Consider the following 5,739-nt stretch of genomic DNA (forward strand, 5'->3'; position numbering starts at 1 on the left):
ACCACCCCTTCCACAGTCAAGGGGTCACGGCAGGCCTGGATAGGTTCTCCCGGAGGCCCCCTTCTCCATGTGGATGCCTGCTTTCCTCTTACTGACCTCTAGGCCCTCACCATCCACCCTCAGGTCAACCTTACTCTCCAGTCTCACTGGCTGGCCCACATTCCATCTTGCTGCGTTCTCCGTCCCAGCTCTGACTACCTTTCCATCCCCATCTCTGACTGTCCCTGCTGTGTGGCTCCAGCTGGCCATGCTGTCCAATCTCTGGCTGACCTTACTGTCCCCCGCCTACCCTGTAGCCCTCCTGTCCATGTGGCAGGACCCACAGTCCATCCCCAGAATGGTTTATAGCCAAGGCTGGGGGAAGGGTTAGTGGTCAGGAGGAACCCCACTGGGAATTCTTGGCCACGAGAACAATCTAGAGAAAACAAAAATCAAATCAAACAACAAAAACACACTCGTGGGAAAAACAGGGCTACCAAGGGCTAATCCCGGTAGCCACTTCCCGTGCTGGTGGGCCAAACTGTGGTGGCACACAGAGAGGGGGTCAGGGTTCCTACTGTCGATTGGTGGGCACTATCCCAGAGCTGCCCATTCAACCCAGGCCAGCCTGTCCTCTCTCTCCATTCCTCCAACAGCCATAGTCACTAGAGCTATTCCCAGCCCTGAGAGATACCAGCTCAGGTTTGCTTACCCCAGGATCTGGCAACGGATGCCAACTGTTACCTCATTGGCACCATCCTATCCTGGCTTCCTGCTCTAAAGCCCCAGGCGGCAGTTACCTTTGGAATGCAGGCCTGAATGAGCGGATGACAAATCAGAAGCCAGCCACCCCCAACTCTCCGTGGCCACCCCCAAGCACCCCTACTCCCTGGAGTAGCTGTCGGGAGAGGAGAGCATCTCCAGGAAGAGCTGGTGAACAGGCACACACGGAACTTCTTGGGATCTGAAATCTTTCCGGCTCTGAGATTACAGATTGAACTTCGGAACAGACAGCTCAGCTTGGCCCACATTTGTCCCAGCCCATTTCCCATCTTCCTACTTCTACTTGTCATGGACCCCAAGCCTCACATGAATCAGGAAACCACACCAAGTAGCGAGGTCAGAGAATGACCACACCAACCAGGGGACCCCAGAGCAACTGAGCAATTATGTGCCACCACCCCTGGGCCTAACCTGAAGGCCAACCCCAAAGGCCCCAGACAGCACCTCAGCCACAGTGCTCCCCTCCTAGGGCTCAATGAGTGGTTGGTGGGCACTCTGACCAGGCCGACACAGGGCATGGGGCCATCAGACGGCATCCTCCAGTGAGCTGCGGCCCGGGGCTGGGGCCTCCTTTCAGCTCTGCTTGGCCAGAGTGAGTTCCCAGCCTACTGGGAGACTGGAAACTTGGAGCTCTACGGAAACGATAGGATCTCGTCCTCAGAGAAGACTACCTTCCACAAAACCCATCACCCTGCAGCTGCAAGTGCAGTCATTCACTCATTCGTGAACTCACTTCTGGAGCACCTCCTTCTGTTCTGAGCTCTCCAGTGAGGGCTGCTATGGCTCTGGCTGCAAGGGGCTCACACCTGCTTTCCCCTAGGACTTCCCCCATACCGACGGCATCCCGCAGCTAGACAGAGAGCCTGGCACCCAGCAGGAGCACATTCAAGGTCTGCTGTCGGTCAGTGGACTTGTGTTGAGGCAAAAGATTATAAAGCACATCATTACCAAGATAAGTTATTCTCAGGGAATTTTTCTTATCATTCACTTATGCAATCAACACTACACACACACTGTACTGGCCCTGGCTTGGGGCACAGGCAGGAGACACCCTGGCTCTGCCCTCAGGGGATCACAAGGCTCACAGGAGGCCCAAGACCGTAGTTTAGTGGAATCTGTGCCCCCAGGAGATGCGTGTGGCTTGAAGGGTGCAGGGACAGTTCACCTTAGCCATCCACATGCTCAGTTTTGGCCATATGCCCTCAATACGGCTACCACACAGAATAAAGCCTCTTCTGCCTGGCCTCCTAGGCCTGAAGAGCCCAGCCCCCGAGACCTCACTGGCTAAGTAGAGACTGTGCCAAGCTCTCATTCAACTGTCTTCTCAGTCTTTTCTCTCATGGATCCTTCTGCCTGGAATGTCTGTTCTTTCCCTACACCCTTTCGGCATGTCAGAGTCCTGCATCTCCTTTGAGGAAGGCTTAGCTCAAGGTGTTATAACTTTAGCTAACATTTAGTTAGCCCTTCCCTATGGGCTAGCCCCTGTTCTTTGCTCTTCACACCTGTCTTCTCCTTAAACACTCCCCGTCCAAGGATTGTTCCCTTGTCTGTGCCCACCGACCAGCCTGCTGGAGGGGCTTGGGTTCTTTCCAATCCTCCAGGTCTCTCTGTGGCCTAGAGTCTGAGAATGTGGTCTGACTCACAGCTCTCAGGGGTGGCTTCACCACTGAACCTCCTTGTGTCTTGGTGCTGCATCTGTTAAAGGAGGCTAAGAGCACCACAGTGTCATGGGTGAAATTAAACGATAGCTTGCGGACTGTAGAACATGGTGCTGGACACATAATACACGCTCAAGAAAACAGCAGTCAAGTCAGCACGTTTGCAACAACACTTCTGCCATGAAAACACTGCTTCTCCCCAACAGTACTTCATTCAGTGAATGTTTTGAGTGCCTACTATATGCCAGGCACTGGCTAATTACACATTGCAGCTTCTGTTACACAAATGCCTGCAACTTCAGCCTCTTTTTGCAAAAAAGTCAGAGCCTCATGCTCACTTATCCTGCATGCTGTGTGGGGGGGACGACCCTGGATCCCATCTGGGGCTGTAGCTGAGCCAGATTCGGCCTTCTGAAGGTCAACCCAAAAGCCCTTATAATCTCAAGGGACAGAAAACCAGTCAGGGAGCAGAGTGGCTAGGTTCTGCTGCCCCCTGGTGTCAGCGTGCTCTCATTGGGAGTACCCCCCTACCCCACCATGGGCTGGGGAGCGAGAGAGGGCACTAAGGTCAGAATTCTCCCACACAGAGGCGCGCCATAGGCAAATCCAGGCCTTCTTTTGTGAGGTGTGCCCTCGATGTTCTGCCCGGAGTCCACTGTCTGTCCAATTCCTGGCTGCCGTCCTGGGCCCCTGGGATGGTCCCAGACCTCACACCAGTCCTCTACCCTAATGGGAGCAGAGATGGAGGGAGAATCTGATTGGGCTGAGCTGAGCTAGGCTGTGCAAGTCTGCACCTGCCCTGGACACCCATAGCCAGATTGCTGTCACACCAGTCTCTGCCACCATTCCTCTTCCTGGAACCTAGCCTCAACTGGGCCATCTTTGGCCAGACTTAATTCTCATCCATAATATCGCAACAGCTTCCCACTGCTCTCCCAGCCTCCGCTCTCCTCCTGCTGGCTCAGCCTGGCCACTGCAGGTAAATCAAGGGCTTTTCTGCCCCCAAAATAAAACCCTATTCTCTAGAATCCCCTCCCATCCAGACTCCATCCCCTCTGACAACCCACAGTACTCAGGCAAAAGACCCTAAAAGACCCATCTCCCACCACAGTCCTTCCTGCATGTCTTTGCTGCCCTGACTTTCTCTACCTGGGGTTTGGCCTACCTGCCTCTGACAAACACCCCTGTATGCTGCAGAAGCCCACTCAGACGTCACCGATGGTCGGGTATATGGTTGCGCAGACTGGATCCTGTAGAAGGACACAGGGTTGCATCAGCCTCGAAGTTCATCCACCAAGAGGGGAGCCTCTTTCTATTCTGTACAAGGGTGCCATTTGGCAGGCAGAGTGCCGATCCATGGGGAGCACTCAAAGTCCTCTGAGTGCTCACAGCACTGAGACCATGGCAGGGCCAGGCACGGCATCTGACTCGCCACACTGGGTCTATTTCGTTTCCTTGTTTATTACTCAACACACAGGTGGGATCTGGGTTGGCCTCAGTAGAGCCGTTGCTCTGCCAAGGCTCAGAGCACGCGGCTGCGTCCCCCAGATAGGCAGTTCCTCCTCCAGATGGCTCTCCTCTGTCCTTGCCTTGTCTCTGTAGGGCCAGACTGGGCAAACGGCACATCACTCTACAAAGAGTACTATCACTTCAGCGGGGCCAGAGGATTCTGGCAGCTGCCATGGGATCAGAATGTGTTCTCAGTGTTAGCCCAGGTGTCCTCCCTGCCCTCGGAGAAAGGCTGGGTCCAGGCAGAGTCCCAAGGAAGGTAGGCATGATCTGTGAATGCCATGACGTGTGGCTGGAGTGAGCGCCACACACCAGCCTCAGTGTTTCACGCTTACACCAACTGTGGCATCTTTTGAGAAATTTCCTGTACTCATTGAGAAATCTGGCCTCTGGGGAAGCAGCTGCCCCCCTGTACCAAGAGCCTCCCTGCTTGACCGTTCCGAGGCCCCTCAAAAGCCCTTCGGTGAGGCGGTTTCCCCACTCTAGGCGGCACCTGATTGCTTTGCGAAACACTCCGCACCAAAGCAGGACTGAAGGCCAGTTTGAGTTAGTGTTGGCTGAATCCCACTTTCAGATGAGCATCTTGCACTGAAAGGATTTTTTCCCTCAGAGGCTGCTGATGACTCCTGAAGTTCTCAGGCACCTCCCTGTAGCCACAGAAGACCAAGGCTCCAGAGAGCCACCCTTGGACCTATGGCCGGGGGGTTGGTGGTGGTGGTGGTGGTGGTGATGGGGTCTCCTAAGGGTAAGGCGACAGGGTCCTCGCACAGGGAAAGGGCTCTGAGAGCACCAGCCACGCAGTAAGCAGGGGCTGTTACTGTCATTATCGTTATTTTGATACCTCCGGCCCTCTGCTCCTAACCCTAGTTCTAGCTCCAACCCTGTCTGCTGGATGCGCACATCAGACCCAGAGGGCCCTGCCTGGCTTGTCCTCAGACCTGGCAGACAGAAGGAGCTTAGGGAGCTGAGGGGATTAAGGAGGCCTCACTCTCTCCCCAGCTCAGGGGAGCTGCCCCTGTGGCCTGACACAGGGCAATGGTGGCTGGCGATGCCCACCAGCCCTCAAGTTCAAGCCTGATGGCACGAAGCACTTAGCAACGATGGATCAATTAACTCAGATCAAACCCTAATCTTTCAGATATTATCTGTGTGACACTGGCAAGTCAATTAGCCTCTGAACCTCAGTTAAAAAACAAACAAACAAAAAAAACCCAGCACCACCGACCTCCTAGGATTTGCCGTGAATATTAAATAACAGGCAAAGTTTCAGTTAAGAATTTCAGAAGGGTCGACTTCCTCCCCTTCTGCTCAGAAAAAACCTTACTACTTCCTCTGATACTGCTGTTTGAATGTGAAATAACAATAAAACTAACATTTCATGAAGCATTTGCTCTGGGCTAGGTCAGCTTAAAGCCAGTTTAAGGTTCAAGCACTGCACATACATTATTAGGCTGAATTTGTATAAGGGGGTAGTGGAGACCCCTTAGTGGTATCATAACCTAGAGGAAATCAAAGCTCACAGAGGACTGACTGATGCAGGCAGGAAAACTGCTGGATGAATGGGTCCTGGGTGAGAGCCCAGGTTCTGTGTTGGGGAGGAAGAGTGTTGGGCAGGGACTTGGAAGAGGGGGTCCTCAAAGTTTCTTGAGAGGATGCAGAGGTAAGAAGCTGACTCCTGTGAAGGGGAGAAGTTGTGGGCTGGCACAGTCGGGACACAAGCCCTGGGCATGGCTGAGGAGCCAGGTGAACCCTGCTTTACAGAGGGTCAAAGGTGGGCAGGGAGGGGTTGTGAGGAGACCCTCTCAACCAG

General features: G+C 54.0%; 1 protein-coding gene across 5 annotated transcripts in view; it reads right to left on the reverse strand.

Moving 5' to 3' along the window:
- ACSL6 (acyl-CoA synthetase long-chain family member 6) overlaps positions 1-5,739 on the reverse strand; it is a 66,189-nt gene that overhangs the window by 59,772 nt on the left and 678 nt on the right. The window contains exon 2 of one of the 5 annotated variants that reach the window (XM_010863576.1): positions 3,586-3,670. The exons of the other annotated variants lie outside the window; for them this stretch is intronic. The gene's annotated coding sequence lies outside the window, so the exon portion shown is untranslated. The remainder of the gene's footprint in view (positions 1-3,585; positions 3,671-5,739) is intronic. 5 annotated transcript variants of the gene reach the window in all.

Source organism: Bison bison, unplaced genomic scaffold, assembly GCF_000754665.1.
Source record: "Bison bison bison isolate TAMUID 2011002044 unplaced genomic scaffold, Bison_UMD1.0 scf7180017864492, whole genome shotgun sequence".
Lineage (NCBI taxonomy): Eukaryota > Metazoa > Chordata > Mammalia > Artiodactyla > Bovidae > Bison > Bison bison.